Genomic DNA, 10,412 nt, shown 5'->3' on the forward strand with positions numbered 1-10,412 from the left:
CATGAAAGAGTTTGCTAGAAGGAATAAGCTCATTCTGTTCTTATTCCATTTGAATGTAAATTCCAAAACATTGAAAGAAAGAGAAGTAAGAAAAAGAATATCATCTGGAGGGACTGGAACATAGAGTGTAATGAAGTCTTTTTTAAAATAGAGCTTTAGGGGCGCCTGGGTGGCTCGGTGGGTTAAAGCCTCTCCTTTCACTCAGGTTGTGATCCCAAGGTCCTGGGATGGAGCCTCTATAGGGCTCTCTGCTCAGCAGGGAGCTTGCTTCCCTTCCTCTCTCTGCCTTCCTCTCTGCCTACCTGTGATCTCTGTCTGTCAAATAAACAAAATAAAATTTAAAAAAATAGAAAAAAATAGAGCTTTATTCTAATTTAGCTAAATTAGAAACTTTCAAGTTTTCATAAAATGTATTTCAGAACCAAGGTTAAAAATCCAGGGGGCGCCTGGGTGGCTCAGTAGTTAACTGTTTGCTTTTGATTCAGATCCTGATGTCCTGGGATGGAGCCCTGCATGGGGCTTCCTGCTCAGCAGAGAGCCTGCTTCTCCCTCTCCCACTCCCCGTGCTTATGTTCCCTCTCTTGCTGTGTCTGTCAAATAAACAGACAAAATCTTTTAAAAAATAATAAAAAAAAATCCAGAAGAAAAGGAGTATAAACCCTAGAAGTTAGTTGTTTGCTTATTTAATATTAATTTAAACATTCAATTATCTTGGGGTGCCTGGGTGGCTCAGTGGGTTAAAGCCTCTGCCTTCAGCTCAGGTCATGATCTCAGGGTCCTGGGATCAAGCCCCACATCGGGCTTTCTGCTCAGCAGGGAGCCTGCTTCCCTTCCTCTCTCTGCTTACCTCTCTCTGCCTACTTGTGATCTCTGTCAAATAAACAAATAAAATCTTTTTAAAAAAAGGAAAAACATTCAATTATCTTTCCATTAAGAAATGTTATAAAAACAAAAGATTTATTTCAATAACAGTTACCTTTCTTAGGCATTTTGAAAATTGTCACAATTAATGGAATATTTTCTTAAGAATCTGGCATGTTACTAAAATAAATAAGTAAACTTCATTAAAAAAAAAAAAAGAAAAGAGGGTCACCTAGCTGCCTCAGTCAGAGCAACGTGTGACTCTTGATCTTACGGTCAGAAGTATTTTGAACCCCACTTTGGGTGTGGAGATTACTAAAAAATAATAATAATAATAAGCTTTATTTTTTTTTAAAGATTTTATTTATTTATTTGACACAGAGAAAGAGAGCACAAGAAGGAGAGGGAGAAGCAGACTCCCCACGAAGCAAGAAGCCCAAATCAGGGTTTGATCCCAGGACCCCGGGATCGCGATCGGGATCATGATCTGAGCTGAATGCAACCACTTAACCGACTGAGCCACCCAGGTGCCCAAACAAATAAGCTTTAAAAAAAAAAAAAGGAATGGTATGGCATGACTTGCCTGTACAACTCTTTATTTGTAATGTAATGAAGATTTTTCAAATGAATAATATTTAAACTACTTTTCACATGAAAAGAGAAGTGGAAAAAAACGTTACATAACGATATGGGCTATTATAGTCAAAATGTCAGTAATTATAATCCTCTGTAGATAAGACTGGATGCCATTTACCTAAGAAATGCAGAAAATGATATATATGTGTAAGCATGAGATCATAATATCCTCTACAAATTCCTTTTATCACAGTTGTTCAATTGCACAGAACTATAAAAAAATCTTTGTACATGCATACATTCATTCCTCCTCTCCACCTTTCCTCACACTTACAGGAAACTGGAAAGAAAAAGGTGGGGGGTGCTCATGGAATTGAAGAAATCTGATGAAAATTCTCTTCTCACTCAGCGTTTTCCAACAACAACAAAATATCTCCATGATAACATTTGGAGGTATCAAGCTGGTTTCCTTACAAGGCTCTGAATCTTGGGCACTTACTGTTTTTCTAGTTGGATAAACTCATCTGCTGGAAATCAAATAATAATAATTATTTATAAGAAAATTGCCTGGTAAATTTACCATTTATCAGTATCTACATTTGCCAGATGCTTTATATATGTAAACAATCATAAATAAGATATGAGGCCAGAGGTAACTCAAATTTCTAAATGTTTGAATGTTTGATAAAATAAAAAGCAAGATTTAAAAAAACCCAGGGCATGTGGGTGGCTGAGTTGATGAGCATCTGCCTTCAGCTCAGGTCACAGTCCTGGGGTCCTGGGATGGAGTCCTGCATCAGGCTCCCTGCCTAGCAGGGAGCCTGCTTCTCCCTCTCCCTCTGCAGCTCCCCCTGCTTGTGCTCTCTCACTCTCTCTCAAATAAATAAATAAAATCTTAAAAAACATTTTTTTTAAAGTTCTTATATACAGGGAAATTTGGGTTGTCCATAATGCTATGAACACAGAAAATGTATGACAGTATAAATTTAAACTAAAATGATACTTTTCTTTGCCTGTAGAGGTCCAGCTTATTGAACACATTTTTTTTTTTAAAGATTTTATTTATTTATTTGACAGAGAGAAATCACAAGCAGACGGAGAGGCAGGCAGAGAGGGAGATAGAGGGAAGCAGGCTCCCTGCTGAGCAGAGAGCCTGATGCGGGCCTCGATCCCAGGATCCTGAGATCATGACCTGAGCCGAAGGCAGCGGCTTAATCCATTGAGCCACCCAGGCGCCCTGAACACATTTTGTAAAAAAGAATTTTAATGTGTTTTCATGTTTTTTTTTTTTTAAGATTTTATTTATTTATTTGACAGAGATCACAAGGAGGCAGAGAAGCAGGCAGAGAGAGAGGAGAAAGCAGGCCTCCCCGCTGAGCAGAGAGCCCAATGCGAGGCTCAATCCCAGGACCCCAGGATCATGACCTGAGCCGAAAGCAGAGGCCCTGACCCACTGAGCCACCCAGATGCCCCTGTTTTCATGTTTTAAATGTTTAAGTTATGCTGAGATTCATGAAAGCTGAAGTATTTGAAAAAAATTTTTTAAGGATCTTATTTATTTGACAGAGACATAGCAAGAGAGGGAACACAGGCAGGGGAGTGGCAGAGGGAGAAGAAGTCTTCTCAGCGGAGCAAGGAGCCTGATGTGGGGCTCGATCCCATGATCATGACCTGAGCTGAAGGCAACCACTTACGACCCTATAAAATATTTCTTAAGTCTTTCCTACGTAAGTCAAATTACACCGAAGGACACATTGAAATAGTTTGCCTAGGGGCACCTGGGTGCCTTAGTCAGCTAAGCATCTGATTTTGGCTATGGTCATGATCTCAGGGTCCTGGGCAGGAGCCCTTCCTCAGAGTTCTAGTCAGGGCTCTGTGCTCAGCAGGGAGTCTGCTTGAGAATACACTCTTCTTCTTCCACCCCTTCCCCTGCTCATTCTCTCTCTCTCAAATACATAAGTAAATCTTTTTTTTTTAATTTTTTTTTTATTTTTTTTTTTAAAGATTTTATTTATTTATTTGACAGACAGAGATCACAAGTAGGCAGAGAGGCAGGCAGAGAGAGAGGCAAGCAGGCTCCCCACAGAGCAGAGAACCCGATGCGGGACTTGATCCCAGGACCCTGAGATCATGACCTGAGCCAAAGGCAGCGGCTTAATCCACTGAGCCACCCAGGCGCCCCATAAATAAATCTTTAAAAAAGAAGAAAAATTTTCACCTCATAATTCAACTATATGTTTTTTGCAGAACATAATTTAGTCACTAATGTACTACATAGCCTTTTCTTTTGAGATTGTGTTTAAACCATGACAAGCAGCACTTCTCTCTTTATCCGGTAACAAGAAGATTCTTCAATAAGCGTTTTTCAGGGAATTTGGGAAGGGAAAGAGAGCACAAGGTGAGCAAATAAAATGGACAAGAGGCCAAGAGGAGGGATCACTCAGCAACAACTGGACATGGCTATGGCTGGTGAGTGGTTGAGGGTGTGCAGTCATAGTCTGGGTGTGTAGTTGGCAGGAACCATGTACTATCCAAGAGACTGAGTTACCAGGCTCACCAGACTCACAGACTGAGGAAACAAGCCCACAGACTCACCAGACTGAGGAAATCAGAAAACGGTGTTGGGTTGGCCTTCAGAGGCGATGGGATGAAAAACAACGATGATCCCAGAATTAATGCCCAGGGGGCAATTTGTAGTTTTCTAGGCAGAAGCATCATCTTTATGATAAACCAAGAGACTCAACCCAGGGAAACCATGGAGAAGGGAGAAGAGGGTCTTATAAATGACGTGGGCAGAAATAGTTTCAGCTTCTTCCTACTACACCAGGATATACATCTCCTTAGTTTGTGCAAGAGTTTCAGTTTTCTGACTGGAAAGAGAGACGACCAGGAGACCAAGAAATCCATGCTACATACAGATTACTCAAAGGTTTTGGAGAGTCCCAAAGCCCTGCACCTATTATAGCATTTTCAATGTCAAGGGTGGTCCAAAAGAGCCTCAGTTTTCTGAGGAGTTCCTGCTTTCACTGCTACAGTTAGAAAAGACTGGAGGTAAGTCAGTAGAGTTTGTCACTCAGTTGTGTCAGAAGAATTTGTCCAGTCTTGTTTTATAGTGGCATCAGCTTTGATGCTAGAGAGATAAAAAACTCAACACCTGGTACTTGAAGTAAGACAAGCAAGGGGCAGCTGGAAGTTCACACAGTTCCTATCGTTTTTCCATCAGAGCTTCATCTCTCCCTATTACCTTATTGAGAAGGTAGGCTGCAGCCTGTTTGGGCTTCTAGTCTCCTATTATTCCGGTTAAGAACTTGGCAAGGCCATCTGGACCCTCTGGCTGAACCCCCAAGGCAGGAGATAAAATTGCCCTTCCAAAGACTGGGATGAAGAAGAAAAGAGCAGGGCTTCCCTTCCCTCTCCACCAGCGAAGATCCAAAAGCAGCCCTATTGCCCTCAGGCAGACAGAAGAACGTCTGCCAGGCTCTGCTTCTAGAGATGCAGAACTAGGGACCAGGCGACTGTTATTCCTCCCTTTTAGCTTTTCTCACCGATGGTGTGGGGTGGGGAGAATGGTTTCAGGCATTTAAGCTTTAGTGGGTATGAGAGATCTGCCAGCGCTTTTGTTGTTGTTGTTGTTTTGTTTTGAGAGATAGAGAGAGAGTGCACACAGATGTGTGTGGGGGAGGGGCAGAGGGAGAGGAAGAGAGAATCCCAAGCAGACTCCATCTCCAGTAAGGAACCTCATGCGGGGCTCCATCTCACTATGCAGAGATCACAACCTGAGCAGAAATCAAGAGTCGGTTCCTTAACCAACTGAGCCACCCAGGCACCCCTGCCAGCATGGGTTTTTTTTATGAGGTCAGGGGGACTAAGGGAAGAAATGAGAGCCAGTGAGGGAGGACAGAGTAAATGGGGCTTCAAAGACAAACTCTGCCTGTCCTGAAATCCAGAAAGTAGAATCATGTGCAGATCTGAGAAGGCAACTGTCAGAATGTCATAATGAAGTTCTTGGTAGAGAATTTGCTTTTATTGGCCCCAGTGAACATGAAATCCCCAAGGTCTTGCGTAAAACATTAACTCCATTGGTTGCTGAAGACTTTAGCCAAACAACTTATACTTGTAGAAATAACTGGCATATAGAAAAACATACAAGGTTTACTTGAGGAACAAAAACACCTTCATTTATGAATTCACATCTATATTCCAAATTCTGCTCCTACAGGAGATACAGAGCTGTGTAGTAACTCTAGTGGAGAGAGACAGGTCTGAGCTGTACCAAAAAAAAAAAAAAAAGTGAGTTTCATAGGCTCAAACAATATTTTTATAAATATTTCTACTTTAAAAAGATTAGAGTTGCCAAATGGGACAGCGAAAAATGTCTAGAATCCAGAGATCTAAAGCCTTCTCAGTTTTGCTCCTACCAGACAGACAGAACTTTTTTTTTTTTTTTTTAAGATTTCATATATTTATTTGACAGACAAGGGATCACAAGTAGGGAGAGAGGCAGGCAGAGAGAAGGAGGGGAAAGCAGGGGCTCAATCCCAGGGCTCTGAGATCATGACCTGAGCCGAAGGCAGAAGCTTAACTCACTGAGCCACACAGGTGCCCCAGGCAGACAGAACTCTTGACCATTAGTGAAAGGATCAAACTGCTAAAAGATCCCTAAGGTCCCTCCAGGCTCAATGACACCCCTTAACTTCTATTTGATCCTTTCTTCTTAAAGATTACAACAGATAAAGATAGGTACAGTTATGTATTATTTTATTGTTTATTTATTTATTAAGATTTTATTTATTTGTTTGACAGAGAGAGACATAGCAAGAGAGGGAACACGAGCAGGGGCAGAGGGAAAGGGAGAAGCAGGCTTCCTGCTGAGCAGGCAGACCGATGCTGGGCTGGATCCCAGGACCTTGAGATCATGACCTGAGCTAAAGGCAGACACTTCATAACTGAGCCACCCAGGTGCCCCAAAATATGAGAAATTGAAACTAGCATGTATAAATGCAATTTAAGCTTCTTGAGTATGCTAGTCAATTGTTCCAGCTTCATAAGGTATCCCTGAAAATTTTTAAATAAACTTTTTCAATTCAAGACTGCGTTTGGTTATTTAAGCAATTTGTGACAAACTGCCACTTTTCCTAGTAATGCTTCTGGACTGTTGATTTAAAAAAAAACGAATGTGACTGTGCCCTTCCAATTTTAGAAAATCCTCTGTGGCTACCCATTACCCCACAAGAAAAGAAACCCCAGCTTCCTAACACTTCAGTCAAGGCCTTTGGCAACTGGGCCCTGCTTCCTTCAGTCCTATTCATTCTCTGATGTCTGTACACTGTACACTCAGGCCACGCTGATTGCCATTTCCCAGAATAACAGGCTCTTAGCTCTGGGCCTTCACGTGTGCTACTTCCTCAATCCAGACTGTTCTTCACTCCCTTTCTCCCTTCAGAGCCTTCACTGATTGCCTGGACTTGGGTTCATGCATGACTCCCACAGTTCCTGTGCCTATGTCCACCCTGGGTCTTGCCTATTGCAGTATAACGGTCTGCCTACACATCCATCTCCTGACTACAATGGGAAATTCCAGGATGGTGCACAGGGCTGAATGTGTAGACACCCTTAATAAAAGATGTTCTGAGTGAATAAATGAGTTGATGAGCACGGATATCAACATATAACATTCCAAGCACGGAGAACAACATGAGGGAAGAGAAGCATTGTGAATTAGGGCCCCTGAAAGGAATTAAGAATGGCTGGAAACCTATCTGAAGAAGGTGAATAGTTAGGAATGGGATAAGAGAAGCGAGAACAGATCCAGTGAGTTTGACAATTTGGACTTTATCCTGAAGACAACAGTGAATCATTAGTGGGTTTTAGCAAAGGGAATAATGAGATTAGTTAGCATTTTAGGAAAAATATAGTAAAGAATAAATTTGAAGTAAGGAAGACCAGGGACAAGGAGGTATGTTAGAGTGATTCTTGCAGAAAACCAAGAGCTGGTGATGGCCTGAACTGATGTAGCGCCCTCTAGGGAAGGCAGGAAATGGGAAGGTTCAAGAAATGTTAAGGAGATAGAATGGTCACAACTTGGCGTTGGCTATACATCTTCCCTCCCCAACTGAGTGATAAACTTTTGAAGAGCAGAAATACTCCAGTGTCTGTCTCCATATTCCACTAAGTTACCTATGGTGCCTACACCTATTATGAAGTGTCCAATAAATATTTGTTGAATTAATAGATTAATGAATGAATGACACTTTATAGCTATCCAGTTTGAGCTGATAAATCCTTTCTCCTTTTTTTTTTTTGTTTTGTTTTTAAAGGTTTTATTTATTTATTTGACAGAGAGAGAGAGATCACAAGTAGGCGGAGAGGCAGGCAGCGAGAGGGGGGAAGCAGCCTCCCCGCTGAGCTCAATCCAGGACCCCGAGACCATGACCCGAGCCGAAGGCAGAGGCTTAACCCACTGAGCCACCCAGGTGCCCTAAATCTTTTCTCTTAAAAAGCAAACAAAAAAACAAATAAATAACTCAACTTAGATTTAGAAAAGACTCAAAACTGTTTATCAAGGTAGTCACCTTAGGCATGAAGGTGGGCTAGCTTGTGGGATGTTCTTGTCTAAAAAGGCAAATAAAATCTATGTTAAAATTCCATATTACTCCTTGGAAGGAAGGAGACTCTTAATTTATTTAAAAATTTTAAAAAGTTTTATTTATTTATTTTTAAAGATTTTATTTATTTATTTGACAGACATCACAAGTAGGCAGAGAGGCAGCCAAAGAGAGAGGGGGAAACAGGCTCCATGCTGAGCAGAGAGCCCCATGCGGGGCTCGATCCTAGGACTGTGAGATCATGACCTGAGCTGAAGGCAGAGGCTTAACCCGCTGAGCCACCCAGGCGCCCCATTTTTATTTATTTTTTTAAAAGTAATCTCTACCCCTAGTGTGGGACTCAAACTCACGACCCTGAAATCAAGAGTTGCTTGTTGTACCATCTGAGTCAGCCAGGTGACTGTGGAGACTCTTATTTTAAAGTAAATGCTTAAAAGGATCTCATTTTACACAATTTGTACCATGAGAAAAGTCTGTGCAACCAGCCACATAGAATCCTATTAGATAGAGATACCTGGCCCAAAGCAATATAAAAGTATATTGTATGCTATTATATGTTGTATCTGTTTGGAGATATCTTGTCACTTAGATATGTCAGAAATGTCAGAAATGATGTTCTGTGCTTTCCACAGAGAAAAGTCCTGTATACTTTTCAGATTCCCTCTGGAAATCTTCTTTTAACTCATAAAATATTAAACTATGATTCCTTAAGTTACTGGGCAAACCAAAACAAAAAGACATGTATCAGAGGTGGTAGAGGAGGTCATTATAGTTAATTAATAACCCACTATTGGAAACCAGCAATAATCTTAACAATTAACAAATAAATACAGTTAGCCTACATAATGAAAGCTTTGATTCATTCTTCAACCTTTACTTAATCATTTCCACACTCAAAGAAGTGATGACAAAAGTTAAAAATTTTGAAGTTCAAAATTCTGTCAAAAACATTTTCAGACAAGATCAAAACTAACCATACACACAAAAAAGAAACAAAGTCACAAATGCTAATTCATATTTCATGATTCATTCATAAAATAATTTGTATCACATGCAAATTCTTTCATTTGCATAACTCTTGGTGATAAATTGAGAAAGGAGCATAGATAATTTTTAAAACGTGGAAACAATCTACCACACAGTATCAAACAAAAAAGTACATTATAAAACCCAGTTGTCACAGATCTGAACCTAACAACCAGTTTTCCAAAAAGGGAAATTATCTTATTTTAGTTGAAAAATTAAACCTAAAAATGCATTACTCCAACTTTACTTGCTTGAAAATATTACAAAGCACAGAAAGGACCAAAGACAGGAACAGTTTGAACTATGATATTCAAATTTGTGTTTTAACTAAAAGATAAATGCTTCACCATATGAGCTCTCAATTATTAATTTTATGGTATTAAGTTTTTGTCTACCTCTAATTCTATGATTTATTTTGCTGTTTTTTTGCTTTTTTACTTTTAGTTGGTTAAGTTTTTATTTTTATTATTATTTTTTTAAGATTTTTTAATTTATTTGTCAGAGAGAGAGAGAGAGGGAGAGAGAGCGAACACAAGCAGACAGAATGGCAGGCAGAGGCAGAGGGAGAAGCAGGCTCCCTGCCGAGCAAGGAGCCCCATGTGGGACTTGATTCCAGGATGCTGGGATCATGACCTGAGCTGAAGGCAGCTGCTTAACCAACTGAGCCACCCAGGCGTCCCTAGTTGGTTAAGTTTTTAAATGTTAGATGAAATTTAAATGCTCTTCCTCAAATTTTTTACTATTTAATTATTTTGTAAAGAAAATTTAAGAGACTAGTCAAATCAATATTGTTGATTCGATAATTTTAAAAAATAACATCAACCATACTTGAGGTTAGTGGACTTGCAAAGATTTTTTACTTCCATCCACAATAAAAAATATATATATATATTTTACATTGTAACCCAATCCACATGTCTCCACATAAATGACTGAAACAGGACAGTAGTTCTATGAAACACTGCTTATATTTCTTGCAATATGCCCTCATATTTTCAGTTCTATTCTATTTGATTTAATTTTTAAAAGACACACTAAAGTGATGGGCTATGGTCTGCTGCTTGAAAACCTCAGTTTTAGTCATCCCACAATTAAGAAACAGCATAGTAATTAAAGACTCTAGGGACAGATGTCTGATTTTGTGTCCCAGCTCTGCTACCTTCTAGCTCTGTGATTTTGTACAAGTTGACCCAGCCTCCTCATCTGCAAAATGAGGATAACAAGAGGACCTACTTCATAAGGTCATTGTGAGAATTGGTAAATACATGTAATAGTTTTTTTTTTTTAAGATTTTATTTATTCATTTGTCAGAGAGAGCATAAGCTGGGCAGCAGTAGGCAGAGG

Source organism: Mustela putorius, unplaced genomic scaffold, assembly GCF_011764305.1.
Source record: "Mustela putorius furo isolate JIRA1106 unplaced genomic scaffold, ASM1176430v1.1 tig00000224_pilon_pilon_pilon, whole genome shotgun sequence".
In the NCBI taxonomy this organism is placed as follows: Eukaryota; Metazoa; Chordata; class Mammalia; order Carnivora; family Mustelidae; genus Mustela; species Mustela putorius.